The following is a 27,892-nucleotide window of genomic DNA, read 5'->3' as shown; positions in this document are numbered from 1 at the left end:
TTCTCTTTATTATGCCCCTTGAAATCTCTCGTTGGCGATTACAGACGTCAAAAAAATGTCAGGGTCAAATGCTGCTTTAGTAAAAGATTTTGTGAAACACCATGGAATATTTTAACCTACATTAAAAGATACCATAGAGTTGCAGATTGGTGTCCTAGTAAGGGAAAATATTCTGGTAAAATACCTTTCTGACTTCTGTAAAATTTGATGGCGTGTGGGATCTTTATTCAAGACCAAGAGAATTCAGGCCAAGAGAGTTTGCGCAAAGAGAATACATAAACCACTCATCTCTTCACATCAATGACACAAGAAAAGTTGGATGCTAGAAAGCCTGTTGCCAAATGCAGGATTGATCAATACCACAGATGATCAACAGGAAACCCAAACATGTCATGTGGTAACCAGATGTTCTGATGGCAAAATGCAAAAATTCTTAACTGCTGATTGTAGTAAGAGCTAAATGGGTCAAGTGACCTCAGGATTTTTATGAGATTTGTCAATTAGGTATAAATTTTCCCAAACCAAAAAACATTCCTCTGCAAATAAAGTTACCTCACATATTCTGATTGTGTATGGTGAAAGACCATATTCTTATTCTGAAAGAACAGGGAAGGTAACTGATAACTTCGTCCTCAAATCTATGTGAACTAACGTCAATTGAAAGCACAGTGGTTTGCACAGAAGTACTTTGGGTTAAAATGTTTTCAGAATGCATCTAATAACACATTACGTCATGGCATTTATTTATTGTACAACATGTCCAAGCAAATTGGGTAAAGGATATAGAGATCAGCCGTGCAGCACATTGTATTTGATGTACCATATACTGGCTAATACAGTTCTTTAAAAGATCAATAGAGTGAGATGAAGTAGGATGGGAAGAGACTTATGTGAAGCATAAATATCAGCATGGAACATTTGGGCTGAATGGCCTGTTTGGGCTGCATTTCTTTTCTCCTTTCAATTCCCAACTCAGAATTATACATCTTTTAAAACCACAATTCCCCAAATATCCACATCTTTTAAAAGATGTTCATCAACATGACTCCAGACAGTCTTAAACTTGATGCTGTTAATCAAACATCAACTTTTTGAACCCTTCAGATCAAAACACAGATCTAAACCATTAAAAAAGGAATGAGACCTGAAATTTCAAAGAGCATGGAGCAATGTTCCATTTTGTTGAAAGGAAAAAAAAAAGTTAGAGCAATGAAGAACATACACAGAACCAAAAGATGTGGTATGCTGAAATCTGTACACACAAAAAAACACTAAAGGTGTTTGTAGTCAGCAAGATGCAATCTATTAGTTATCCAGCAAATTGCAGGAAACAATATGAACAAAAAAGGTTTCTCTAAATCTTTTCCAGGCAGATATAAATTTTTAGTATGCTGTTGATTAAACCCACTGGGTGAAATGGTGAAAGACAGAAACAGTCAAACTCACAGGCAAAGCATCATTTACTGGAGTCTGCCAATAGAACTGAACCAGAAAGCTAAAATATTGATAACAGCATCTTTTTCTATCATTCAAATGACACAAAAAAAACTCAAAACATAACATGTCACTTTTTATTTTAGCAACTGTTGTTAGGTGCAGACAAGGAAAATACATTGCAATATGCCACAGTAAGAAGGTGCATTATCAGGCAAATGTTGGTTGAGGAAAGATGGCACCCTATATACCATGATGACTTTCTACTCTTCAAAATACAACAACTTTCATTTATTAACACTTTCACCCTGGCAGAAAGTCTGTTAAGGATTTAATGCAACTATTGCAGAATTTGAATCTTTGCCAATAACCGGGAAAGCAAAGTGGTAAACAGAGAGTCCAAGGCCTTGAAAAAGGTCTGCTGCCAGCTGACAGCCTATTACAGCTCATCACAACAGACATGGATTGATCCTTAAAATGAAAATACAAGCAAAACAAAAATGGTGAAGTATTCCCAAACCAAACTATTTTCTTTAAATTTGGCCTCCAGATGTCAGAGTTGAGCCTAAAGGTCAGACCGCTATTGCTGCCCAAGCATGGGGTAAAACTCTTAGACATTGTCTTCTCAAAGCTGTGAGAAGACAACCAGGATTTAGTGTAATTTTAGTGCCTTACTAGCTTGAATGCACTTTTTTTCCCCAAAAAGTATTTCTGGTGAACTTTAATACTTCACATTTATTTGTAAGTGGTTCAAAATACCAAAAAAGTAGGCAAATATGAATGTTCGGCACCTTTTTCTAAATTCTTTTCCTATTTTAAAGAACGTTCCAAGAGCATAAATCAGACAAGGTGACAAGAAACTGGAGACATTAGAGTAGGTATTAGAGATTTTAGTGACCAAAGGCTTGGTCAAAGCGGTCGATTGATTTTAAAGAAGCACCTTGACTGAGGAAAGAGTGCAAACCTTGGAAGGTTACAAAAATATGGAGAACATAACCCACAGTGGTTTGAACAAGGGTGAGAATTTTAAACAAGAAACAAAATTGGGGATTGGAAGTCAGTGAACAGAGAGTACATGGAGGAAGGGAGTCAGGTGTACATTAGGATAGAGGCGTGGATCAGCTCAAGCCCACAGACAGAAGCAGCTGGTTGGCCTGGCAGGATTCCCAATATCAACTGCTGGTTATTGCAAAATGATCCATCCAGAATGCAACCAGGTTGACGCTATGCATTCGATTTAAAAAAAAAGGATAGCAGGAATGGTGTAGGTTTGATAGTGTTCATCTCAGTTGAAAAATGTGGTGCTGGAAAACACAGCAGGCCAGGCAGCATCCGAGGAGCAGGAGAATCGACGGTTCTGGCATAAGCCCTTCTTCAGGCTTCCCGAAGAAGGGCTTATGCCCGGAACATCAATTCTCCTGCTCCTCAGATGCTGCCTGGCCTGCTGTGTTTTCCAGCACCACATTTTTCAACTCTGGTCTCCAGCATCTGCAGTCCTCACTTTCTCTTAGTGTTCATCTCATCCATGTAATGGACCAACCTCAGAGCCTGTAGAGACTGGGCAAGACAGGAAGATGGGGAAAAAAAGATGATCTTGGAGACCACCTCAATTCTTTGCTTTCCAGGCAGACAGCCTCAAAAATTTTGTGAAGGCAAACTTAACTGCAGAGAGAAAGAGAAGGCAAAGCAAGAGGGAGGGAATTTATGGCTAGAGGATGTCCCAAGTACATTGCACAAATGAAGCTGAACTGAAGTGTAGTCACTGTTGGAATGCAGGGAAAGCAACGCCCAATTCGGGCACAGTACACAAACACCACCAAATACTGGAATGCAACATTGAGCTAATTGTTTAGTCAATGACATGGACTGAATGATTAATATTAGTTCAGACACCACCCATAGCAGTAGAGCTGTGCAATATTGATGTTTGAGGCAGCAGATGGGGGCTCAGATGAAGGTTTCATCCAGAAGATGGCACTACCAACAATGTAGAATTCACTCCATATTACACAGAAATGTTTGGTTATACTCATGTCCTGGTGTAGGTATCGAACCCAGAGGCAAACCTGCAGAACCACAGCTTGTTACTACATGACCCGACACTAACTCAAATGAAAAAATTTTTTTAAAAGCAGTATTAATTGAATCCTCTTCCAGAAAGCATGGTCTTCACGAAATTAACCCATTACCTTTTTAAACCCATGTCCCTTCACTCCCTTGGATATGCACAACCATAGCTCCAAGTATCTCAACTTATCCCAGACACCCTAACAGTAAGAAGTGGCACTATGGGTATTCATTTTCCACTTGGACAAACATCAAATTTTATTCTTCCCAGCCCTTGTCCAGGCCAAACTTGAATCAACTTTCAAGGACTCTAATGGTTTATCACAAGACAAACATTTTTGGCATCCAACAATGGAGCTTTGGTCTGTACAGTTTGATGCGCATTCGAACCACGTAAAAATCTTTAAAAAGTGTAATTACTAACAGAAACCAAAGACAAATAGATTTTCTCTTCAATAGCATCCTTCATGGCCTCACTGTGCACAAAGTGCTTTAAAGCATTTTTGAAGCACATTATTGTTGTAATTTGGAAAAACACAGTAAAATTCTAACAGCAACAGTATAATAACGACAGAATAGTTTTGTGCTAAACATTGGGCAGCCTACCATGTTCTTGTTTGATCAAAAAAATCTTTTGGATGAGATGTTCATTCAAAGGCCAAAGAGACACCTACAATAGTTCAAAACTTGGGAACATTGTAAACTGCGAGAAAGCTAGTGTGAAACTTCAAAAGGACTTGGACATGGCGTTGGATTGGCTGGATAGGTGGCAGATGACATTCAATGCAGAGAAGCATGAGGTGATACAAAGAACATGGAGATGCAACATAATATAAAGAACACTACAGTCCACTACTCTGAAGGGTGTACAGGAACAGAGAGACTTTATGTGCACAAGTCATTAAAGGTGACAGGCAAAAGTAGTGATAGTAGTAACAAAGACTTCATTAACAGGATCATATAGTTCACGAGGCAGGTAAGTTATGCTAAACATGGATAGGACACTGAATTATTGTGTACACTTCTGGATGCCACACTTTCAGTTTTTATTGGGGAGACTGCACAATGATTCCAGGGGTGAGACAGTCATGAAAATCGCTAGGATAAGTCAGGAATGTCTATCTTGGAGGAGAGAAGGCAAAAGAAGATCTGATCACAATTTCCAAAATAGAGGGGTCAGGGCAGAGAAGATCAGAAGAAATTACCCATTCTCTTTAGTGCATCAGAACCAGAAGAAGTCACAGATTTAAAAAGTGTTCTGCTAAAGAAGTAAATGAAAAAGGCAGAAAAGGTGGCGGGAAAAACTTGCTCACACAGCAAGTGGTTATGATCCAAGTGTGGAGGCAGGATCAATTAAGGCATCAAAGCTGGTATTAAATGATTATTTAAAATAAGAACAAATGTATAACACAACATGGAAAAGGCAGGAGACTGGCAACAAATCAAAATGCTCCAAGCAGGTGGAGATATGATGGACTGAATGGCCTCCTTCTGTACCATAACAGGTCTGCACACTATTATTCTGGAAGTCAATCTCTGTCTAGATTACAATGTCATCTAGGTTGTGATTTGAATTCCCAACTTTCTGATTCAGAGGCTAGTAGTGCTACCTATTGAGCCAAGAATGAAAATCCTTATAATGATTGGAATTATGACAATTTGTAATGCTGTGAATCCTCTAAATCACAGCCATGACCTTGTTATAGATTTGCCAGTTTATTAGTGATTACCAGGTAAAAGCAATTATGGGGTATGGTGGTGTTGTTTATAGTATTAGATGACAATGCTGAACCTGAACAAAACTTCAGAGACAATTTTAAAAAAAACTTGAATTCAGTTTGAGAAATCTGCAAATTGTGATTGGATGTCAGTAAAAGTCATTCTGAAACTGTTGGATTATTACAAAACCTCAAATGATTCACTGAGGCAGGAAACCGGTCACCTTTACCTGGTCTAGGCTCAGAATGGATCTGAAGTTGCATGAAGTGTTAACTCATTAACCCTCTGAAGTGGTCTCATCAGCCAAATCACTCTTATCAAACCAACTACCAGTACACAAGACAACATTACACTGCCAGCTTCAGAGAAACTACCAATGGGCGATAAATGCCACTCTTCTTGCTGATAGCATATCCCAAGAATGAAAGGAGTAAAGGGTAATGTTTCTTCATAAAAACACGTGTGCCCATAGTGTTGGGTGCATTAGTCAGGAATAACTGGAGGCTAGGGGAATAGGTCTGGGTGGGTCACTCTTCTGCCACACACAGGTGTGGACTCGTTGGGCCAAATGGCCTGTTTCCACACTGTAGAGAAGCTAATCTAAGATGACTGTGACCAGTCAGCCTGTTGACTCATCTTTCCTGCAATCCTTGAAACCAACTCCCTTTAGTGACTGGACAACTTTTGTCAGTTACACCCGGGTCTGGAAAACATTCCCCATATTAAGCTTTCCCAATTTTTTTTTAAAATTGTAGAATGACTACAATCATTCCTGAGCTTTATTCACTTGCAAATGATGATTTAACTTGAAGTCATGCTCAGGACTAATTTCATTTTGTATATTTAGAAGTTGGCAATCTCTAACACTACCTCATTACAGTCCCTGATTAGAAAGATCGATTTTGAGGCCCCAGTGCCAAGCGTAAGCTGAGACAATATTGTTCACCATTACCAACTTACATAAAACAGCTTTAAACAAGCAAAATATCCCAACGCATGTCACAGAAACATTATTGAACCAAATTTGATACTGAACCATGTGAGATGATTTTTTCAGACAGGTGACATTCAGAAGTAGATTTCAAGCAGTTTTGTTTTGGAAAAGGAAGGGATAGAGAAGTGGAAACATTTAGGGAGGAAACTCCAGAGCTTACAGCCCAGGCAGCTGAAGGCTAAGGTTTGGAAGCAAAGAGCTGAATAGGGATTCGAATTTTAAAATTGAGGCAATTCCTGACTAATAGCCAATGCTGGCGAGCAAGCATCAGGGTAATGGGTTTGGTGAGAGTTAGGCAGAGTTCTGGTATATATGAAAGAATAAAATATGTGAAGCTAGTCAAGACAGCACTGGGAACAGGCAAATGGTAATGTAACCTTATAGTTTTAATAGCAGCTGAGTTGAGACTGGACTTTTAATGCTTAGTTGAATATTAATGGATGTAGGATTGGAGCACAGGTGCCTGTAACTTAAATCACAGCAGGCAAACTCTAGAATGGTTCAAACAATCCAACTGGAATTGTAACTGTCCTTCCCCAGTGAAACCGGTGTGTATTAACTGATGGCCTCTGGATGAGACAGTTTTTATTTTAATAAAGATTTCTGGGAGATAAATCTTTAATAGTAACTGAGTAAGTATGAATTTACTCATTGGGGAACAAGGTTCAGGATGTTAGGAACAGAAGAATAATCTTGAAGAATTTAACTGTTTCAGTACAACACTGTCAGGTTGGTCTATTTTTATTCATTCTTGTGTTTGGTACCTTGGTATGTCTTGGGGAATATCGACCTGGACCAAATGATCCAATCCGTGCGCTGAGACATGATCCCATAACTTCCTGACATGAAGACACCAAGTTAAGGTTGATACAAACAGGAAACTAGATTAGTTCAAACACTCAGCTATGAGTAAGATAGGGGATCACTTCCTTAAAAATGCCTAGTTCTAACATTAAGAGTCAACTTTTTGCCTAAGACAGTTTCTTCAAAATTCATCAAAAAATATGGTATGTGGTGACAATATGACTAGGTGCCATTGATTTGTAAAGGATTTACTGCCTCCAATGCATTATAAAAGAAGTTCTCCAGATATCTATACCTCCCCATCAGCCAGTGATTTGGAGCCAGGATGTGACTTACAAGAGGACTCATGTCTGTTTTTCAATAAAGAGTCTTTTTAAACAGCAGACCACAGTAAACAGCCTACAGAACTAGAGCACACAGCCCAGAGTTTTTTTTAAAAATGGCATGTTATAGTAAACAAGCTTAACATAATTTAATCTAAACATAGATTATTTAAAATGTGATCTTCAAACTATAGCAAACCGGGTATGTGACTGGAGAAGGCTAATCATATCACATATTAAAATAAATAACTTATCCAGCAAAGATACGTTGAGCAGAGAAAAAGTCACAAAATGCAAGTTGTGGATAAAATCAATTCTAAACACTTACACTAATAAGGTCTTCAAACATGATTAACAGGAAATTAGCCAAATCGTCATTCTGGCTAGGAATGGAGTGATCACAATTTAGAAAGAAAGCCCTGCATCTGCATAGCACCTTTAACAACCTCAGTGAACAATGGGCTTTAGAGTTTCACTGTTATAATGCAGGAATCATGGAATAATTCAGAATACCCCAGATAAACTGGAGCTCATTACTGGGAACTTCTATACATTGGCCGTGGTGCAAAGCTGAAGGTATTACAGGAAGTGTGACGTGAGATTTTGAAACATGCAACACATATGTAAGTGCACCACCTGAAAGTGTTAAACTCATGGAGGCAATCAGGCTCCCACATGTGTCACTCAATGAATTATAGAAGGCCTCCTCCCTCCTGGTTGATTGTTCTGATGTTAGTTGCTTAATCCTACATTACTGTCATGCAATTATCTGAAGCCAACTCCCAACACAATGTCTTTTACTCACAGAACAGGTTTTAACACCAGGACTCCAATCATGGGAAGATAAAATATTAACCTAAACTGTTATTTCAAGATGTAAATCAGATCCATATCAGCTCAAAAATGCCCCAAAGTGCTAGGAGGGAGGAAAGAAAAGAACAAACTTGGAGTCCTATACTAATCTTTTGTAATTTAAAAAGGACATCCCAACAGGCTTTCCTGTCAATTTAGCAATTTCAAAGTTTAGTCAACATTGCAATATAGGAAACACAACAGCCATGTTGTGCATATGATGGAGGTCCCAGTGTTGGACAGGGCTGAACAAATTTAAACATCACAACATCAATTTATAGTCCAACAGGTTTATTTGAAAGCACAAGCTTTCAGACCACTGCTTCTTTGCCAGGTAGCTAGTGGGGCAAGATTACAGGACACAGAAGTTTGATCTTCTACTAAAGTGTCATATACACAATGCAATGTATTGAACAAACCATTCCCTCTGCGACTCTTGTTAGGTCCACCCCTGGGTCCACACGGGATCAATGTGGATTTTACCAGTTTCCTCATTTCCCCTCCCACCTTATCCCAGATCCAACCTTCCAACTCGACACTGCCCTCTTGACCTACCAATCTTCCTTCCCATCTATTTGCTCCACCCTCCTGACTTATGACCTTCACCCTCACCTTCATCCACTCAGCTACCCTACCCAGCCCTACCCCCTCCTATTTATCACGCAGCAACACACACCCATCCTCCCCAGCTCACAAGCCTCATTCCTGGAGGGTTTATGCTCAATACATGAATTCTCTTGCTCCGCAGATACTGCCTGATCAGCTATGCTTTTCTAGCACCACACTCGTGACACCAAAACCTAGATTGTTGTTAAGTCTTTAATCACTTAGAATGGGTTGCAGGTTGATTCATTAACACGTAAATCCCAGAACTTCTTTCAAGTCACACTCCTGAGATAAGGTTTTTAAGAAAGTGATATCTCAGCTCAGACAATGCATTAAAGTTGGTCGGTCTGTATTTCAATACAGAGTCAGACTTGTTCTATTTCTGAAGTAGGAATTTGTAAAATGTCACATGGACTGACTGCACTCAACAATTGCCACACAGGGACGTTCCCTGTCAATGGGGAACATTTCAGCGCACAAGGGCATTCAGCCTCTGATCTCCGAGTGACCATCCTTCAAGGTGGACTTGGGGATACACATTAACACAGAGGCTGATAGCCAAGGTCAGTACCCATGAGAATGGCCTCAAAACAGGACCTTGGGTTCATGACACACTACAGGTGACCCCCAATACAACACACACATATACTGTCACACCTGCCCACACACCCCCTCCCTCACACACACATACAAGTCCAACAGGTAAATTTACATTTGTAGATCCATTCTCTTTTCTTCAAAAAGCACACAATTTTTACGCAGTCAGTCCACATGACATTTTATAAATTCCTAGTTTGTAAACAGAACCAGTCTTACTCAAGCTTGGACAGACTCTAACCCCTCAACTTTAATGCATCATCTGAGCCGAGATGTTAAGGTTTTATTTTAAAAAAAAACGTGTTATCTTGGAAATGTGACTTGAAAGAAGTTCTGGGATTTACATGTTAATGACTGGAAACCTGCATCTCCATTCTAAGTGATTAAAGACTTAAAAGCAATCTAGGTTTGTTCAATATATTGTATCAGCTGTATGACACTTTGATCTTATACTATAAATTCTGTAGATGTAGGTTTGTTTGCTGAGCTGGAAGGTTCATTTCCAGATGTTTCATCACCCTACTAGGTAACATCTTCAGTGAGCCTCAGGCAAAGCAGCATACATGATTCCTACTTTCTATTTAGAGGATTGGGTTTCTTTGGGTTGGCGATATCATTCCCTGTGGCAGTGTCATTCCCTGTTATTTTTCTCAGGGGGTGGTAGATGGGGTCTAGCTTGACCTGTTTTTTGGTAGAGTTCTGGTTGGAATGCCATGCTTCTAGGAATTCTCGTGCATGTCTCTGTTTGTCTTGCCCTAAGATGGATGTGTTGATCCAGTCGAAGTGGTGACCTTCCTTATCTGTATGTAAGGATACTAGTGAGAGAGACTCATGTCGTTTTGTGGCTAGTTGATGTTAATGTATCCTGGGGGCTAGTTTTCTGCCTGTTTGTCCAATGTAGGTCTTTGCTACAGTTCATGTATCGTATTTTGTAAATGACATTAGTTTTGCTGGTTGTCTGTATTAGTTCATTAGCTCCTGTTTTAGTGTGTTGGTGGGTTTGTGGGCTACCATAATGCCAAGGGGTCTGAATAGTCTGGCAGTCATTTCTGAGAGCTCTTTGATGTAGGGGAGAGTGGCTAGGGCTTCCGATAGGGTTTTGTCAGCTTGTTTTGTTTGTTGCTGAGAAATCAGCAGACTGTGTTCATTGGGTACCGTTCTTTTTTAATACACTGTATAGGTGATTTTCCTCTGCTCTGCGTAGTTTCTCTGTGCTGCAGTGTGTGTTGGCTCATTGAAATAATGTTCGGATGCAGCTTCATTTGTGGATGTTGGGATGATTGCTTCTGTAGTTCAATATTTGGTCTGTATGTGCTGTTTTCCTGTAGATGTTGTTTTGCAGTTGCCTGTTGGCTGTTTGCTCTAGTGTGACATCTAGGAATGGCAGTTTGTTATTGTTTTCCTCCTCTTTAGTGAATTTTATGCCAGTAAAAGAAAAGGTATTATTGATGGTGTTGAAGGTTTCCTCTAATTTGTTTCGTTTAATGATGACAAAGGTATCATCCATGCAGCGGACCCAAAGCGTGGGTTAGATGTTTGGTAGAGCTGTTCGAGTGAGTCTCTGCATTACTGCCTTTGCTAAGAATCCTGATATCAGAGATCCATGGGTGTTCTGTTGGTTTGGCTGTAGGTCTGTAGGTCCAGTAGCTTGACGATACTGTCCTTGCTGATGAAGTTAGTGGTGTTTCTCAAAGACACATGAAGCTAGTGGCGTTTGGTGTAGGTGCCTTTGAGAAACACCACTAACTTCATCAGCAAGGACAGTATAGTCAAGCTACTGGACCTATGACTTACCACCTACTTAACATTTTTTTTTGTTGGAGGTAGAGACAAACCAATGGAACACCCATGGGACACTCATTCAGTCAAGTATGAGCATTCCATGACATGCCCGAGTTGAGCATTATTGCTCATCATCAAATTCAATCATTTGTTTGTCCAAGATTCTGCTTGTATCAGACCTGACCTAAAGGATGATGCTTGGAGTGATAAGCACAATTTGTGCCACATAATTACCAGGAAGTAATGTCCAACAAGATCATGTCCAACAAGAGAGAATCCATCTTCCCTTGACATTCAAAAGCATTATCATTGGGAAGTCCTTAATCTTCATCCTACGGATTATTATTTACCAAAAACATAACTGGGCCGGATGTATCAATATCATGGCTACAACATCAGGGCAGAGGCTGGGATGTCTTTGGTGCACAAGACATCAGATTCACAAAAGGGTTACCACCAACTAGAAAATGCCAGTCAGCAATTTCATGGAATGGTCTCAGTTTGTTTGGATTAGCATCACTCCAACAGCACTCAAGTAGTTCAACACCACTGCTTGATGGGCATATCTCAAACAGCACCTTAAAATGTTTGTGTTCTGGCAGTGGAAGCAATGCTCACCACCTTCCAGATGCATTGCAACTCAAAGCATCTTTGACAACACCTTCCAAATCTATGACCACCACTCACCTTTAAAGAACAAGGCTAACTGATGAAATGTTTCAATAGTTAGTTAATTCTTTTCATGATAAATGATAAATTACCATAGGCGGCACGGTGGCACAGTGGTTAGCACTGCTGCCTCACAGCGCCAGAGACCCGGGTTCAATTCCCACCTCAGGCGACTGACTGTGTGGAGTTTGCACATTCTCCCCGTGTCTGCGTGGGTTTCCTCCGGGTGCTCCGGTTTCCTCCCACAGTCCAAAAATGTGCAGGTCAGGTGAATTGGCCATGCTAAATTGCCCGTAGTGTTAGGTGAAGGGGTAAATGTAGGAGAATGGGTCTGGGTGGGTTACGCTTCGGCGGGTCGGTGTGGACTTGTTGGGCCGAAGGGCCTGTTTCCACACTGTAAGTAATCTAATCTAATCTACCACTTAGGAAAAGGATTTCATAGCTGCTTTGTCAACAGTACTTTTCATACGACTGCTATATGAAAATCTTCTCATGTGATAGCCAAGGATTGCACTGCAGTCAGTGACAGCAGTTTATGCGATGCCAGCAAATTTGGCACAAAACATTCAGGCATTTGAACCTGATCAATTTTACATTTAGCTTCTAACTCAGTCCATATTGCAGATATTTAAAAAAAAATTAAAGCTAGATTCCTCTTCATTAGAAGATTTTCAAGGAGTTAGAATTGTCCTTTGCAAATATTAACAGATAGCTACAACTGCAGGCATCAGTAACTGGGAGGTAGAACTCTTGCTTCAGAATCAGAAGAGTGTGGTTTCATGTCTCATTACAGAGACCAGAGAACACCACCCGGGCTGATAACCCAGTGCAGTATTAGAGGGTGTGCTGCAACATTAAATGTGCCATATTTTAGACAAGTCGTTACACCAAGACCTGATCTGTCCACTTAGGTAGATGTAAAATATCGGATGTTCACTGTTCAAAGAAAAGCAGTGAGGAGTTTTCTCAGTGTACTGCCCAATATTTAACCCTCCAGATTACATTGCAAAAGCAGATGACCCTGCCATCATATTGCTGCTGTGGGAGCTTGGTGTGCGAAAAGTGATTATCGTGATTCCGTCAAAATTGAAGTGACTACACCTAAAGTATTTCATTGGCTATCAAAGCACCTCAGGACATTCCGAGGCTGTGAAAGACACTATAAAATTGCAAGTCTTTCTGCTTGACCTGCATACTTAAAAAATGTTAAGAGCTAAACATCAGTGATATTTTAATGTCAAACTTTTATATGAGTGAACAGCACAGCAAGCTCAATTAAAGGATTGTTCAGTTCAGTATATTAATCTTCTGTGAACACCACAACAAACCTCAGTACCTCACACAGCTGTGTGGAGCTCCTCTGCAAGTTGAGCATTAAACCATTCAAACAGCATTCCCCCCAGTCCAGAACCAAGGTCACCTCAAGCTCAATCATTGAGTTGCAGCGTACAGACTCAGCTTTCAGGTGTGCACACTAGCCAAGCACCTAACTATTGACAATGCATTTGCATAGGTAATAGGAGAGAATGGACCGGAGGCTAAACATCTGGAAGACAAGGTTTCTTCTACTAGCCAGCTCCCCCCACATAATATGAACCCCTATCAAGATCCACTGTGAACAAATGGACAATGTTTATAAATCCCCATACCTTGAGAGTCTCCTGCTAAAAAATGTGTTGCTGGAAAAGCGCAGGAAAGGTGCAGATGTGGGACCATGGAAGGAACATTCAAAAACCAGAGCAGCCTGCTTCCTCCACCTAACCGCTTCAGTAAACACCTCCTGTGGCAGGATTTGTGGATCCAGCACAGGGGTAGTCAGTCAGTCACCTCAGCGCGTGCACACAAAAATTTTTCTTCATCCTAAATGAAGATGATCCCATTATATTTCAATCTGACAGCATTCCTAAACTATTGCCTAAAATACCTGGCAAACAAAAATTTAAATTTAGAAATTGCTTTTTAAAATAAGGCTCTTGACCCCTCCATCAATACTACATACATTTCAACACCAATTGCTTCAATTGCATACAAGAGTCAAAAGACATTAATTCTACAAAACCTAACTCACCTCCTTACCATTGCTGTCAAGGTCACTACAAACTGCAGCTACATTTAAAAGCAGAGTAAACTAGAAAGGCCACACCAAAAACCACAGAGTTAGTTCCCATGAGTTTGCATAAGAGCCATTCAGTGCTCAATGTGAACCTTTCATTGAAACCACATCTGCCTTCCAGCAAAGTGAAATCCAACCACCCACACAGAGCCCAACCTCTCCCGAATTAAAGTGTTCTTATTACCCGCCGATTCTCTACATACAATGCAGCACTTGGCAGTTGTTGGTCTGAACAGTACGACAGTGCTTGGCTGTTCTTTCTCCCTAGCCATTGTACCAAGAGTGTTCTGTGTAGAACCCATTCATGCCCAAACTGTAGAAGCTCCACACTTGTAAGTGGATATCATGGGGCTGAAAATTAATCATGAAAGTGTTGTATATCAAATGCACAAAAGTACGCCACACACAGAAAGTGAGATCAGAAGTGGCTAAACAAAAGCAAGTCACTTGGGAGCACCTACCTGCACTCAAAAGGAAAGTTGACCCAGGGAACTGGATCTGTGCAGCCCTTCAGAATCTTATAGGTTACAACACCAAACAAAAGCATATTTTTTGCAAAGAAGCGTTACCATGCAGAAGATAGCCATTTAGCCTGTTATATTCACACTGGCTCTGAGGGAAGAATTCCTCTGGACCCACTCCTTGCCTTTTCCCCCCCGAAACGTTCTTCCTTTTCCGGTGTCTTTCCAATTTACTTTTGAAAGCCACAGTTGTAACTGCCTTCACCGCTCTCTCAAGTAGAGGATATCACTTGCAGTGTAGAATATTTTTCCTTCACTTGCAATTACTGCACATACCAGTTTCAAAAACTTTCTTTTAGATCAATCTTTTTCAGTCAAATGTTTTGGGGTCAGCTTTTGTACAGGTAATATTTGGTGTGTGATTGTTACATTAATTTGGATCAATAAAAGGTGGTGCCATGGAATAACGCTAAAACTAACACTACTAAAACATTTATATTACTTCCTGAACACATTTTATTACATTGGTAACTATGTGTTAACCAACACAACATGCACACAATTCACATTGAAGTCCTTCAAAATTACTGGTCACTGTCTGGATCACTAAACATTGCATCTAAACATATTGCAATAGTTGCATATCATATGGATTTTCCTAATCTTCATCATTAGCAACTCGAGAATCATCATTCCACAACTAATCATCCTTGATATCATCAGTTTGAGCAAAACTGAAGACCAGCAGGAACAAATACCATTTCTGTGTTGGTTGATCTCAAATTATAGACAACAGGGGGACTCGATAGGATTTGACCATTCCAACAACTAGCAAACTTTTTTCTGGTGTGTAATCCTTCTGGTTTTAAATTCCACACTTCTTCGATTCATTGTCGCATATGTGCACGTTATCCCAGCAGGTTAAAAACCATTTCTCTGATGGTGATACTATTTTCCTTGGAAGGTTGATTTCGGTCACAAGAACAGGTGACAAGAACATGGAGATATACCAATAAATCATTATTTAATGTCAGCAGGCATCTGCGGATAATATCACATCTGAGTCCAAAGGTTGGTATGAGCCACACTCTCTACTTGAGCACAAAATCAAGGCTGACACACACTCAACATAATATTGTGGGAGTACTGAACTGTCAGAGGCACCATTTGCATGAGATAACATGTCCTGTAAGAGGGGCAAAGCCCTTAGCCAATATTTTGTGGAAGAATAGTGGAGTGCTCCCAAGCATCCTGATTAAATACGTAACCCTCAACCAATATCACTCAATTAAAGTTACCTGCTCATTTGTCACATGGTTCTTCATGGGAGCTTGCTATTCAAAGTTGACCACTGCATTTCCTACATTATAGCATACTTCAAAGTACTTCATCCTAATTGAAGGCAACTCACAGATGTCCTGAGGTCACAAAAAGGTATTACAACAATGTATGCTATTTGCTGCTTCCTTGGTATTCCAGTTTGAATCAATCATTCTTCCCATGTCACAGCCTCTCACTCCAGATTCTCCCAAATGCACCTCACAGATCCAGTAGTACACCCACAGGAGGCTGTGAAAGGTGCTATACAAATGCCAGGTTTTTCCTTTCTTTATTAAAGTCTGTTTGAAACAGTAATGTCACCATGACCCTGCATAAATTGGTTTGGGCTCAAAAGCCATTGGCAATTCTGCGCAACATAGAAAGATAAAATGTATGATACAAGGAATTTTTAAAAATATATACCAAAAACACAGCAAAGGACCGCTTCACCAATGGTCTGATTTATTGAAGGCCACAATGGCAAAACTAGCAACTTAAAATTATCTGCAGTAAGATTTCATTTGTGCAAAGACAATTTAAAGCCCACTTAATCGTGACCAATATTTGCAGGAACTAGGTAAAAGATATACCTTTACAATTGTTAGTAAAGAGGAGACATTATGCCATATTCAAGATATGGAATACTAACCGCTGTCGTTACTGTTGGCTTGGGATAGTGACAGGCTTGAAAAAGGATCAATCAATAAAACTTTCCATTCATTGCAAAAAAAAACATTACTCAATGCAGTCACTTTCAGTCTCCATCCCTGCCAATTCGTATCATGCAAATGAAGTCAATTTTTGCAGCTCATTAATAGTCATCCATTTATTTATTACAATGCAAAATCCTTGTCAGAAACAACTAACCTCTTGCTCTCAAGAGCTGCTCCAAAGCAGACATACAGTTTAAAAAAAACCCTTTGTCAGCTTGTAAATCAAAACCCACAGCAAGTTTTACTAATGCAGTCCATCAAAATGCAAAACAAAGTTAAAGTACAATCAATTACCTTGTTTGAAGTGTGTATGGTTTTGCTCTCCATTCTAAAGGAGGAATTGCGAGGCTACATAGAGTGTAACAAAGATTTACTGGGCTGATGTCTGGCATGAAAGTGACAAATGAAAGGTTTGAAAGATTGGGGTGGTTTCCATCGGAAACCATATACCACTATCATATAACCCAGGCCAAGGCACCAATGCAGGGCTGAGAGAGTATATTGCACAGGGATGACACCTAGTGGCTAAGATATTAAATAGCTTACCCTCTCCAAAGGGAACAAGAGCCCGACTCAAAAGGCAATCTAGAAGAATTCCCTGAATAAGCACCTCCGAAAAATGAAACAAAACAGCTCACCTGTTTTTCACTACAGTGCAACAGTTACTGTTCTCAGAGCAACTCATTGGCTGTGAAGCACTTAGGTGAACATTATGATGCAAAAGGTGCTATACAAATGCACATTGATCATGAAAGGAAGAAAATGTTTTTTAAAAAGACAGCATGTATTTTTTCACACAAATAAAGGACAAAGTAGGTCAATGGAGACGTAGATTGAAAAACCTAGCATTTAAGATATGGAGAGTTGGCACAGTGAATCATGAAAAGGGGTCATCAAATCAGTGCAATGTTGCCAGAGAAAAACACAATCCCCTTTGCATTAGGACTGGGTTTGTCGAGATATTTTATTTTCTTACATGTTCATTCATGGTATGTGGGCATTACTGACCAGGCCAACATTGTCTGCACAACAAAAAAGGTGGTGGGTGAGCTGCCTTCTTGAACTGAGCAATCATGTGGGGTATAGTTACACTTGCTGTGCTGTTAGAAAGGGAGTGCCAGCATTTTGACCCAGAGTTAATGAAGGGGCAATAAAATAGTTGCAAGTCAGGATAATGCATTACATGCATCTCAAACCTTGTCTTTCTGGGTTGGAAGGAGCTTTCAAAAGGAGTCTTAGATATTTGGTGCAGTTCATCTCAGATGGTTTGCACTGCTATCGCTGCACTATTGGAGCGAATGAATACTCAAGATCATGGTTGGGATACCAACTAAGAGTTTGTTGAGTTTCTTACAAGATAATCACAAGACTTTATGTGGGCATTGGAGAGTCAAAATAGAGCAGCCATGGAATTCTGAGCATAAAACCTCCTCAACTCGAAGAGGATCCTCGACTGTCGCTTTGTGCTTGTTGAACAAAAGCTACAGTTCAATGCTAAGTATTAACATTAAATAACAAGGGAAACAGGGTTAGGCAGTAAACTCTTGAATATCTATCAACAGCAGTTGTTATTTAGATAAATAGAAACAATTAATGAGAAGGAAAGTTTGAGCCTGACTTTTAAAAGTAAATATTTATATAAGTTTTGGTAAACCTGGGGTAGTCTTGCATTTGAAACACTGTTTCCCATTGCCTCATTGGTCAGAGGCAGTGTGTGAACACTTTTACAAATCAGTGCCAAACCAAACACTGAGTTAAATGTGTGCAAGTCAGATAACGTTCACAATTAGCAAGTGGCTTGACACAAGGAATGATGCATCATATCAGAAAGTCTCTTCCTTTCTCTCCTCTTATTGGATTGCCCAGCTAATAGTGTTTGGTTCCACAAGATACAGAAATCACAGATTAAAAGTGAAAAGGTCATCATTTCGAATTAAACTCGAGTCACTGAACTCACTAAAACATTGAGACTGGCCATCACAAAGCACACAGAGTTAGAGAGTGAAGGTGAGCGAAAGCCGTTTAACCCTTTTGTAAGATTACACGGCCTTTTTCCCCTTAATATTGAGCTTCTAGATTCTGGTATTGAAACAAACGTCAGACTACCTCACTTCAACATTAAAATATCTTCACAGTAAAAATGCAAAAGCACTGGAAATATGCAGCCAGCCTGAGTGAATCTAAAAAGAGAATGATTTACATTAAAATCTTGGGTGTCAACCCTTCTCCAGCCAAGTTTTGATAAACCAATGTGCAAAATGTTAATTGTCCTGATTTTCATACTCAAGAGCCAGCTGATAATGTCTTACTGTTGAAATTTTGCTGAATGTTTCATGACAATGAGACATACAGCTTTCCTCACACTTTACAACAAAGGAATTATTAGATGTTGATGTAAAAGACCAGGTTAATCTGTTTCAAGTTTACATTCCACCATCTTGGTAGTCCAATGATACAATATTAATGATTGATTAATGGAGTTGTTGACTAATCAAATCATGAAATCGACAAAAGTCCAAGATACAAGGAGAGAGAAATTTACAGAACTAGAATGTGTTGGGAATTTGGTATCGTGAGCCACACCAACTATGCAACACCTTGGCACCACCTTGTCATCAACCTCGCAGTACCCCTTCAGTGCCAACCTCACCATTTGCATACTGCTCCCTCAGCACTGACCTCAGGTAGCCTGAAGTACCAAGAATCTGTGTTTGCCATTTTGTTAACACCACCCCCCCCCTCCCCCCCATCATGATAGCCTCCCATGGACAAGGACTATAATTTGGCACTTCCCAGTGTAACTGAGGAGGTCAACTGAATTTATTGACTAGTAGCTATAAGTGCCATCTTGAGATTTGAAAAAAAAGCACATATTTAAATCCATATTTAATAAAACTTCTACGTTCAACAATACTTGATTTCCTTCACAGCCCCAATGCATTCACATTCTTAGTTATTGGCTAGACCAACTGGTCTGCATGCAATTGTATGACAGTAATTCAGTGCTCCAAATATCTTCACTGTAAATTGAGTAATTAAAAAAGCAGTTTATGCTGCTGACATGCTCTCCAAGCTAATATAAAAATGGAAACCTAACCCCAAGGCCTAAACCTTAATTCTTGTGCCAAAACCCAACCATCTTAACTGAACATGAGCAGCAGGTTTTAACCATCAATCCCCAATTCTAAACCTTGTATTCCTAGTAGTCAATGCAGAAGGGTTCTTGGTCCTTAATGGCCACACTATCTTGCCAGATGCATCAACAGCACATTCTGAAGACAAGAACTAGGTCACAGAAAAATCACTCAATTCAACAAACACACAAAAGCCGTTCTGTTCCTTTTTTTGTACTGTAAGTAGCTCAGTGTGAAACTCAGGGCAGCTCTGCCAGGCACACGACAGCCCAACACACTGCAGCCGGTCTAATTAAAAGGGCAACCTGACCCAATTAGACCTACGTAGCCTCAAAAATAATTTACTACATTATCTCATGCTGTGTTTCTTAGCCATGATGACTGCACTAACAATCCCAGAAAATGCAGGACATAGATTTGGGAGTCCCACCCTAGAAGCAGTCCATACAGATTGGACAAAAGGGATGGGGGTGCCTGTCCGATGTAAATGTTTGTTGTAGTCCTTGCAGGGTATTATCAAAAATGTCATACGAAAAAAATACCCTGCAAGGACTGCAACAAACACTACTACATCAGACAGGCAGGCAGGAAGCTAGCCACCAGGGTACATGAACACCAACCAGCCACTGAAAGACATGACCAGCTATCACTAGTATCCCTACACATAAACAAAGAGGACACCACTTTGACTGGGAGAACACATCCATCCTAGGACAGGCTAACAGAGACATACACGGGAATTCCTAGAGACCTGGCATTCAAAGTGCAACTCCATCAACAAACACATCAATTTGGACCCCATTTACCAACCTCTGAGAAAAAGAACTGAAAACGATACCACTCACCATAACAGACCAAGACAAATAGAGAGTGGGACAGAAGACCAGTGCTTCACCAGAAGCTTACTTATGATGTTGCCTAGCATGGTGACAAAACGTCCGAGAACAAACCTACCAGCTCAGCGAGCAAACTACAACCTGAACAGTACTATGGTAAATATCCAGACTTTTGAAGTATAATTTGAGGCAGAAATATTACTTTGAACTCTGGGATAATTCACCTGATCTCCAAAATAATGCCTTGGGATCTCTTAGGAATTGGAGTCTTGAGGAATCAGACTTGATCTCATTAATGTCTTATTTGAAATGTGGCTCTCTGACAGTGCAACACTCTCTCACAGCTGCAGCGGATTCAGTTTTATCCTTAAACTTTTCGAGTGGGGCTCAAAACCCCAACACAGACATAGGGCCGGATTGCTACCCACTTAAAGGTTGTGCTTGTAAGCTTGAAAACTGCACAAGGGAAAATATCCAATTTCAGCAAAGCTGTTTCAGTCCAGAATGCTGGAAATAAAGTAATAAAACTTAGGACTTACAGATAGAGGATTGCACGTTTGATAAATTAAGAAATAAAAGCACTGATCTTGAAATGGATTCCCCTCTTCAACTCAAGTAGAAAGACAAAGGGAAAGATAGTGAATGAGAGAAAAAAAGGGGAGAGAGTGACAGTAAAATGATGTAAATGGGATGGATATAAAAAGTAATAGGAAAGGGGGGGGGGGGGGGGGAGAAGAAAGAAAGAAAAAAAAGGAGCGAGTATGAGAAGAAAGAATGCATGGTGGGAGAGAGTTGAATAATGTAAGAAAGGTACAAAGAATGCCTGTAAAGCAGAAATATTGAGCATTGAGTGTGAAATGAAAAGACGAAGAGAGGCTTGTTCATATGCTTGCATAGACAGAGTAAAAACTAGAAAAGGTAAAACTATTAAAGACAGACGCTGTATTTTTATTCTGCATTAAATTGCTGTCTTTCAAAACATTAAACTCCCAACATTTGCAAGCAGCCTGTCAATTACATCAAGATTCAAGCATCAGACTTTGGCTGGCATACCATTCAGTCAGCTTTTTAATGAGCATAAAGAGAGTAGCCTTTAAATAAGGGCTAAACTCCAGAACCTTTCCTTCAACTGCACAAATATCAGGCTTCCCACTCTGAGGAAGTTTCCCTCAGTGCTCACAGTAAGCCAGAGACATCTGGCTCATCCAAGCGGCTGCAGCTTTTGTTTCTTTTTATTAGCTGGACGCTCAGACACAGGGCATTAAACCCTGAAAGGCTGGACCTGAATTAAAACCCCATCCCGAGATTGGGAGGAATCCACACAAACTGCTGCTTGCACAATCTCTGTAGCAGAACATCCTTCACTTACCTCCAATCTTTGAAGGTCTCCCCTGGGGTTCAGTGATGCGACTTGCACTGAAAAGTACACAGTTAGACCAGAGCTCCGCATGGGTTCAGTGTAATTAATCACTTGAGACTTGCACTGGAATGATGTGGCATTACAGTTTAAACACACTATTTGCTAAGTGCTGTTCCACAGGGCACCGACATTCTAGGTCACTATCCAACAGCACTCTACCCTCAAAGCTCAACTGTTTAAATATTAATGTTTCTGCTTTCTACACAGATAAAGCAAAAAGGAAAGATTAAAAGAGAAAAAAAAGATAAAACAAAATGGTGTGAGTAGGGAGTGAAGCAGAGAGAGAGAGAGAGAGAGAGAGAAAAAGAGGGAGAGAGAGAGAGAGAGAGACGGACAGACACAGACACACACGGGAAGGGAGAGTGAGAGCACAAAGGGAGAGGGATGAACTAGGACTAGATGGAAGACAAGGTGGTGATTCAAAATAGAGGGAAGAACAAATAGTGAAATGAAAAAGAACCAAGTGAACAGCAGGGAATGAGTGTTCAAATTAACATTGCACATTTCATCGTTTCAGGCCATCTAAAAACTACTGTAATGAAGTAAGCACAGCAGCTGATTTGTGCATAAGCACGATCTCACAAACATCAGGGAGATAATGAACAGATAACCTACTTCATTGCTATTGATTAATACAGGAGGGAAACATTTAACTGCTGTTGCACAAAATGCAGCCAAAAGGATCCAATACAGCCATGCTAAGAGGAGGACAGGGCCTTGCTTTCGGTGTCCCATCCAAAATATGGGACCTCAGGCATTGCAGCACTCCTTTCATCAAATAAAATTTAGGCTGGCGAGCTGAAGTGTCTGGAGGGAGGCTTGAACACATGGCTTCTAGACTCCGAGGCAAGTGTGTATAATTCAATGGACCACAGCTGACTACTCAAATGTTAATAACACAAACATTGAATTTTTTTGCAGGAATCTTGTCACACACCAGCATTTCCATTAAAAGATAATAAATTAAGATTTGACCAAGATAGTTACATCATGAGACTTACACCGACTTGAATTCACGAGATTGAGGGTGGTCGGAACAAGAAAAATTCTAAAAAGTGGAGATAAATGATATGCAACCATCCTATTTGATCTAATGAGGGAATCTAGAATGAGGCTAAAGGAAATTAAAATCAAAATCAGAACACTTCGTAAAACACACTTTTTGTTTTAAAAATGGGAAGGGTATGAAAATATGATAAGCTGTTTCTCACTGAAGGCTATAGATGCTGGGTGAGAATTAGAGCTTTCATGATAGATGATATTTTAATTCAGATATAAACAATAAGTTGGAGTGGTTAAAAAAAAAAAGGGTCAGATCAATCATAATCAAATCGAATGGTGGAGCAGGATAAGGGATGGAATGGCTTCCCCCATTCGTAATGACCCTATGTCCTTCCTTATTTACTTGGATTCCTCCTGATTACAGTTCCTGTCCAGGGAAATGAATAAATCCTGTTTGAAGTGTAAAAACAGCAATGCTCGCTAAATGTAAAATAAAACAAAGAAGGGTGGGGCAGAAGGACCTTTCCTGCCTTGAGTGAGTTTCCTTGGTTTTCTTCCCTGAACCCAACCAGTCACTGCAGGAGTCATGACAAGCACAAACATTACTCCACCTGATCCTTCTCCAAAAGGGAATGCAAATCAGGGGATGTGGAATTGGAACACCCACTCAACTGCCCCAGGCTTAACATCAACGCACTTATTGAATGACTATGGACAGGCTTGTTTTTTTTTTAAAAAAAATTAAAAATGGCCTGGGTAAAAATTCTTAAATTCTAGCTGTGGAACCTGATGAAAATTTCGGCCAAGAGTGTTGCGACAAAGAATTTTGCAATAGAGAAATAGGTCAGACTAACTAGTCCATGCTCATATGTTAATGCTTCACCTATTTCTCACCATGCCTCTTTCTTGGTGCCTCTATCCCTGTTCTCATAGAATCCCTACAGTGTGGAAACAATCCACACCGACCCACCAAAGAGTATCCCACCTAGACCCAATCCCTTACCCTATAATTCTACATTTCCCCTGACTAATTCACCTAACTTCCACATCCCTAAACACTATAGGCAGTTTAGCATGACCAGCTCACCTGACCATCTTCTGGTTGGAGGAAGAAACCGGAGCACCTAGGGAGGAAACCCACAACAGACACATGGGAAAAATGTGCAAACTCTACACTGACAGTTGTCAGAGGTGGGAATCGAACCCAGGTCCCTGGCACTGTAGGGCAACAGTGCTAACCACTGAGCCACTGTGCTGCACCATCTCTTCACAGGCATCTTGATTTCCCTTAAGGGAAGCTTCTGTTTTAAGCTTCCCTTAAATTATTTCCTCAACCACGGGCTGTGGTAGCAAATTTCACATTCTCACCATTCACAAGACAAAGCTTTCACTTTAATTCCCTGCTGAATTTATTGGGGGTGTTTTTGTCTTACATTGCTTGGTTTGAGAGAAACTATTTCTACTTTTTGGAGCAATACATGTTGTAACGGGACAACTGGGTATATTGCTTTATTCAGTCACTGAAAAAGGTAAACACTATCAAACTTTCAGATGTCAGTTTTGTAATTGTCATGGTATTTTGATTTTGGCAGGAGTGTTCAAACTTATGAACACTTAGTAAAACGCACTTTTTATTTGACAGGGTAAATAAAGAGAAATTGTTAAAATAAATCGGATCTATACTTGCAAGGATTTGCAGGACAGTGGGTTAAGACACAACTTGGATAGATCTTTTAAAGGATCAGCACAGTTATGACAGACCAAATGCCCTCCTTCTGTGTTGCATCATTTTATGATTTCTTTAAACCTTCCATCATTGAAGATACCAGAAACAAACTGTTCTGTTAACACGTGGTGAGAATCACTGGATAAAACATAGGGTTAGCAAGACTTCAGGATTAATTCCAGAAGGGTCCACAAAGATTAAAATACAGCAAAAACCAGAATTGCTAGGGAAAAAAATCCCAGCAGTTCTGGCAGTATCTTTGGAGAGAAATCAGAATTAACGGTTCAGATCCAGTGACCCTGCTTTAGAACCGGGTCTGCCAGAACTGCTGAGATGTTTCAGCAATTTCTGTTTTGGCTTCCGATTTCCAGCATCTGCAGTTCTTTCGGGTTTTTTTATTTAAAGATTAAAATGTTAAGGCCCATGAGCAATTTAGAAAAGGTCACAGAGGCTTTGGAAAAAAAAAATCCATTTTATGCTGAACAATTGTATTTGAGTGACAAAAAATTTGAAGATGGGCATAAACACTTTGGTAGACAGTCAAGAATCATCACAAACAGACACAGAAGAATCTGTTTACATTCCCCATTGCAGAAGCACACTAAAGATGGGGCAAAGGCAAGATTTTAGGGGTGTAGAGCTGATGTTGGGAAGGCACACACTTAGTAACCTCTACATCAACATAGCTCAAGACTCCAGGGACTGGAGCACTGGAATGCTGATAATCTGGAGTGAAGATGGTGGCCAGCAATGAGGGAAATCAACGATCAAATTGAGAATGAACACAAGATAGCACACAGGTCAAAATCTTAAACTGAACCGCATTAGGAGGCAAGTGGATCAATAATTGGAATCAGAGATAATCATTAAGATGGTTGTGGGCAGCATGGTGGCACAGTGGTTAGCACTGCTGTCTTTGTGCCAGGGACCAGAGTTCGATTCCAGCCTTGGGCAACTGTGTTGAATTAGCACATTTCTCCCCATGTCTGCAGAGATTTCATCCGGGTGTTTCGGTTTCCTCCCACAGTCCAAAGACGTGCTGGTTAGGTGAATTGGCCATGCTAACTTGCCTGTAATGTCCAGGGGTATATAGGTGAGGTGAAAATACAGAGTTACAAGAATAGGGAGGGGGGGTGGACATGGGACATGGGTGGGATGCTTGTCGGAAGGCCAGTGTGGATTGATTGTCCGAATGGCCTGCTTCAACATTATGATTCTATGAAATCAAGGTGATCGAATTTGTAGGGGGGGGGGGGGGGGAAATGAATTGACTAATACAAAATGTGATTTAAAAAATGATGGGAGAGGGAAAGACAGAGAGAAAGCAGCAAGTCACAGACCATGAATTTTTATAAAGAATTCTGATGCACCACAAATCAATGTTAACTTTATCCACACTTATAAAACACAAACATTCATCAGTATTTTAGCTAATTCAACAGCAAGGACACTGAATTACGAGAACTGATTAAAATTGAACTTTGTTTCAAATACAGACCTGGATTTAGCAGAGATTTTTGATAATTTCACCATTTTATAGTACAATTAGGATTACTCATCTATGGTTGAAGAAATGTCAAAAAAACATTTCTTTGACAAAATTGAGATTTTTGGATCAAATTCCACAACTCTGCTTCTCCATGGCAATCGGTCTCAAATCATGCATCACAGGAGTGGGGAGAGGCAATTCAGTCCTTCATGCCTGGTCTCTGTCAAAGAGACTAATTGACTTGCATCTTGGGTCCATTTACTTGTTTTGTCTCTTAATACACAGAACATAGAACGTTACAGCACATTACAGGCCCTTCGGTCCTCAATGTTGTGCCAACCTGTGAAACTAATCTGATGCCCATCTAACCGTTCTATTATCATGCATATGTATGTCCAATGCCCATTTAAATGCCCTTAATATCGGCAAGTCTACTACGGTTGCAGGCAGGCCATTCCACACCCCTACTATCCGAGTAAAGAAACTACCCCTAAGATCTGACCTAAACCATCACTCCTTAATTTAAAACTATGTCCCTCATGTTAGCCTTCACGAAGAAAAAGGCTCTCATGACCCACCCCATCAAACCCTCAGATTATCGTTTCCATCTCAATTTAGTCACCTCTTAACCTTCTTCTCTCCAATGAAAACAGCCGCAGTTTCCTCAGCCTTTTCACGCAAAACCTTCCTTCCGTACCAGGCAACATCCTAGTAAATCTCCTCTGCACCCTTTCCAAAGCTTCCACATCCTCCTTTTAATGCGGTGACCAGAACTGTACACAATACTCCAGGCCGGGCTTTACCAGTGCCTTCTACAGCTGAAGCATGACCTCATGGCTCCAAAACTCAATCCCCCTACCAATAAATGCCAATCCTTTATTAGGCCTTCTTAACAACACCATCAACCCGAGTGGCAACTGTTGGGGATTTATGCACTAGGACACACCGCGATCTCTGTTCATCTACATGGCCAAGAATTTTATCTTAAACCAGTTCTGCATTCCTGTTACTTCTTCCGAAGTGAGCTACCTCACTTTTCCGCATTAAACTCCATCTGCCCCTTCTCAGCCCAGCTCTGCATCTTATGTCCCTTTGTAGCCCACAACATGCTTTGGCACTATCCAGAACTCTGCCTACCTTAGGGGTCATCCACAAATTTATTAACCCATCCTTCTATGCCCATATCCAGATCATTTATAAAAATGGCAAACACCAGTGGCCCCAAAACAGATCCTTGCGGCACACCACTGGTAACTGAGCTCCAGGATGAACATTTCCCATCAACCACCACCCTGGCTAGCTGAAAGATGACAATCTCTGATCCAAACCACTAAAATCACCTTCAATACTGAAACTTCGTATTTTGTGCAATAGCCTACCATATGGAACCTTATCAAATGCCTTACTGAAGTCCATATACATCACATCAACTGCTTTACCTTCATCCACCTGTTGTCACCTTCTCAAAGAACTCAATAAGGTTAGTGAGGCACAACCTACCCTTCACAAAACAGTGTTGACTATCCTTAATCAAATCATTCCATTTCCAGATGATTGTAAATCCCAATCTCTTACAACCTTTTCCAACACCTTACCCACAACTGAAGTAAAGCTCACTGGTCTATAATTACCAGGGTTGTCCTGACTCCCCTTCTGAAACAAGGGAACAACATTTGCTATCCTCCAGTCTTCTGGCACTACTCCTGTTGACAATAATGACAAAGATCGAAGCCAAAGGCTCTGCGATTTCCTCCCTGGCTTCCCTGAAAATCGGAGGATAAATCCCTTTTGGCCCAGGGATCTTATGTATTTTCAGATCTTCCAAAATTGC

General features: G+C 40.4%; 1 protein-coding gene across 9 annotated transcripts in view; it reads right to left on the bottom strand.

Moving 5' to 3' along the window:
* Positions 1-27,892, bottom strand: part of LOC122557714 (liprin-beta-2-like) — a 274,073-nt gene that overhangs the window by 191,111 nt on the left and 55,070 nt on the right. The window contains exon 1 of one of the 9 annotated variants that reach the window (XM_043705609.1): positions 21,794-21,917. The exons of the other annotated variants lie outside the window; for them this stretch is intronic. The gene's annotated coding sequence lies outside the window, so the exon portion shown is untranslated. Of the gene's footprint in view, positions 1-21,793; positions 21,918-27,892 lie in introns of those variants that run through there. 9 annotated transcript variants of the gene reach the window in all.

This window comes from Chiloscyllium plagiosum, chromosome 16 (assembly GCF_004010195.1).
Source record: "Chiloscyllium plagiosum isolate BGI_BamShark_2017 chromosome 16, ASM401019v2, whole genome shotgun sequence".
NCBI lineage: Eukaryota > Metazoa > Chordata > Chondrichthyes > Orectolobiformes > Hemiscylliidae > Chiloscyllium > Chiloscyllium plagiosum.
This window is presented reverse-complemented; position numbering and strand designations above follow the sequence as displayed.